Source organism: Eleutherodactylus coqui, chromosome 1, assembly GCF_035609145.1.
Source record: "Eleutherodactylus coqui strain aEleCoq1 chromosome 1, aEleCoq1.hap1, whole genome shotgun sequence".
Classification (NCBI taxonomy): Eukaryota; Metazoa; Chordata; class Amphibia; order Anura; family Eleutherodactylidae; genus Eleutherodactylus; species Eleutherodactylus coqui.
In genome coordinates, this window is record NC_089837.1 from 57,525,523 (window position 1) to 57,528,664 (window position 3,142).

A 3,142-nucleotide genomic window follows, 5' to 3' on the forward strand; every position below is an offset into this window, starting at 1 on the left:
TTATTGTTTAGGTAGTCACCTGAGAGAATATAGTTGACCTGACTGAGGATTTGGCCTGTGGCACAATGTGTGGTTGTCTCTGTGGTGCAATCGGTTAGCGCGTTCGGCTGTTAACCGAAAGGTTGGTGGTTCAAGCCCACCCAGGGACGGGCTTGCCTTTTGTTTGCGCCGTATGTTACCCGTAAAGCCGTGGCTGTCAGTGTGTCTGAGCCGTTTGAAAGCTTCAAAATGGTAATGCTAGCCAAAAAGGTCCTTCGAGCCGGAATTGAACCAGCGACCTAAGGATTGCTAATTTGCTTCTACAGTCCTCCGCTCTACCAGCTGAGCTATCGAAGGCCAGTTCTTTGAGCACCAAAGATAAAAAGGCCATCATGCTAGAGTTTCAAAGCGCTGGCAAGTAAAGCTCTTGGAGGATGCGGGCATCGATCCCACTACCTCTCGCATGCGAAGCGAGCGCTCTACCATGTGAGCTAATCCCCCTTGACTGCTGTTTACACACCTGTCTACTCTGATCAGCAATTTTAGCACATTCCCAGCATTCAAGAGTTTCCAAAGTTGAGGCCTTTTTTTCTTTAAGTATAGATGTCACGAAAGTGAGATGCACTGGCCTTTTCACAGCCACAAATTGACTCCGCGCAAGGCTTAGGAGTGGCTCTGTGGCGCAATGGATAGCGCATTGGACTTCTAGAGTGAAAGTGATTCAAAGGTTGTGGGTTCGAGTCCCACCAGAGTCGTATGTTCTAGCGCACTGTGGTAGCTTGTTGTGTGCTCTTAGGCAAAAAACCTGCCTAGGACTTCATTTGTTGTCGTAGCCCTGCCTTGCAGCTTTTTAAGGCGACTGATTTAGCATTCAGTTTTGATCTGCAGTGCAAAGGGAAGAGCCCTTTTCTAAATGGCATATTAGAAAAAACTTTCTGATAGTGAGAGTGATCAATGAGTGGTACAGGTTACCACGGGTGGTGATGAGTTCTCCTTCCATGGAAGTGTTCAAACAAAGGCTGGACAACTGTCTGTCTGGAATGATTTAGGTAATCCTGCACTGAGCAGGGGCTTGGACCCCATGACCCTGGAGTTGGAAGCTCTACCATTCTATGATCTTCTGTATTTAGGCATGTATGTCTGCATTGACAGAGAAGAGGACATTTTTAAAGAAACAAAGCGATTTCTCAAACTATGCTGTCCAGGAAGATGTGGATGTGGTAGGAACTGCAAAAAACTGAGCTTCCTAGCAGAGGATGGTTTCGATCCATTGACCTCTTGTTGTATTGTTTTTCATTTATCCATGCCTGAAAGCGCTGCGGAATAAGTTGGCGCTATACAAATAAAGATTATTATTATTATTATTATTATGGGCCCAGCACGCTTCCGCTGCGCCACTCTGCTGCATTGGGATAGCTTACGAGGCAATGGTGGGGCAAAGCTGAGGAAGCCTTTGACTGTTGCTGAGCCGCTAACAGGGAGCCACTCTCCGTGGGCAGTTGGGTACTCTTTGGAGTCACGCTGTTGTGTTCTAGTTTATCTCTTCTTTTCCTTTTTTTGATATTATTGTCTAAGTAGTCACCTGAGCAAATGTTTTAAGGCCCATTTAGACGTAACGATTAATTATCGCCAAAAATTCACTTAGAAGCCATCTTTTGAGCCATAATCGTTGTGTCTAAATGTGCCCATCTTTCACTGTTTGGCCAATAGACAGTTTTCACTTCTGATTGAAAACCATTATTCAGCAGAACAGCATGCTGTGCTCTGCCCAGGGAGAGCTGATTACGGCTGATAACATTGCTACAGCTGTTCTCAGTTTTCAGCCCTGCAGCCAGAACAGCTGATAAGCAGGACTGCTGAGTCTGCTGTCCATGGTGCGGGAGCCCCTGGCTGAACAATGGAGCTAATTACAGAGCTCAGTCCTCCTGCTGAGTTCTGTAACAGCTCCCAAAAGCTCATTTGCATGCAAATGAAGCTGATAAAGTACTAATAGCAATTAGTGCCTATTAATACTTTATGCAAAACGAACTCTGATCTTTCAATCTTTTGAAAGATATCTGTGTGTGTAAATGGGCCTTTAGACCTGACTAAGGCTTTGGTCTGTGGCACATTGTATGGTTGTCTCTGTAGCACAATGGGATAATGTCTTTGGCTGTTGGTGGTTCAAGCCCACCCAGGAATGCTGTTGCCTTTTGTTCGGGATGTATTGCTCAGTAAAATAAACAGCTCTCAGTGTCTCCAAGCAGGTTAAAATGTTCAAGTTAGTCAACAAAGTCCTTGAAGCCAGAATCAAATCAGCAACCGAAGGATTGATAATTTGCTTCTACCAGCTGAGCTATCAATGGCCAAACCTGTGAATCCAAAATATAAAGAACATCACCCCAAAATTTAAAAGTGATGGCACATGAAGACCTTGGAGGATGCATGGATGGATCCCACACCTCTTGCATGGTAAGCAAGCATGCTGCCATTTGAGCAAAACCCATGGCTGGCACTCCACTCACTACCCAGTGATGTTATTATGCCCATCACTCTCCCTGTTTGAACCCTGTAAAAATGTTTTTTTTTGCTGGGTTTCGGGTGGGAAAAAAAATGCCCAGAATCTGTAAAGGGAAGTTGCAATGTAGCAGAAGATGGTCCATAGAAGCCTGGTTGAACAGCAAATTTGAGCATTTGTGAAGCCATTTTTGTTCTCAAGCAAGAGGTAGGCAGTAGAAATGAGCGAGCATGCTCACTAAGGACAATTACTCGAGCGAGCATTGTCCTTAGCGAGCACCTGGCCGCTCGGAAGAAAAGGTTCCGATGCCGGCGGGGGGCGGGGAGCGATGGGGGAGAGCAGGGGGGAACGGTGGGGAGATCTATCCCTCCCTTTCTCCCCCCCGCTCCCCCCTGCTCACTCCCGCAACATAACGCTCACCCGCACCGGCACCCGAACCTTTTCTTCCGAGCGGGCAGGTACTCGCTATGGACAATTCTCGCTCGAGCAATTGTCCTTAGTGAGTATGCTCGCTCATCTCTAGTAGGCAGGGTTTTTGGCTCCTGTTCTCTATCTTCTGACCAGGAACACAGCTCTTGTTGACTTATTTGGCATATTGTAATAGAGGGGACTGCAAAATTCTGGATGGTTTTGATCCATTGACTTCTGGGCCCGGCACGCTCCCGT

The 3,142-nt window shown here is 46.6% G+C and overlaps 1 non-coding gene across 1 annotated transcript; it reads left to right on the forward strand.

The window, feature by feature from the left end:
- The first annotated feature begins 650 nt into the window (after positions 1 to 650).
- Positions 651 to 734, forward strand: TRNAR-UCU (transfer RNA arginine (anticodon UCU)). The gene is given in 2 exon segments: positions 651 to 687; positions 699 to 734. It is a non-coding gene; the product is annotated as a tRNA-Arg (tRNA).
- Positions 735 to 3,142: the final 2,408 nt, after the last annotated feature.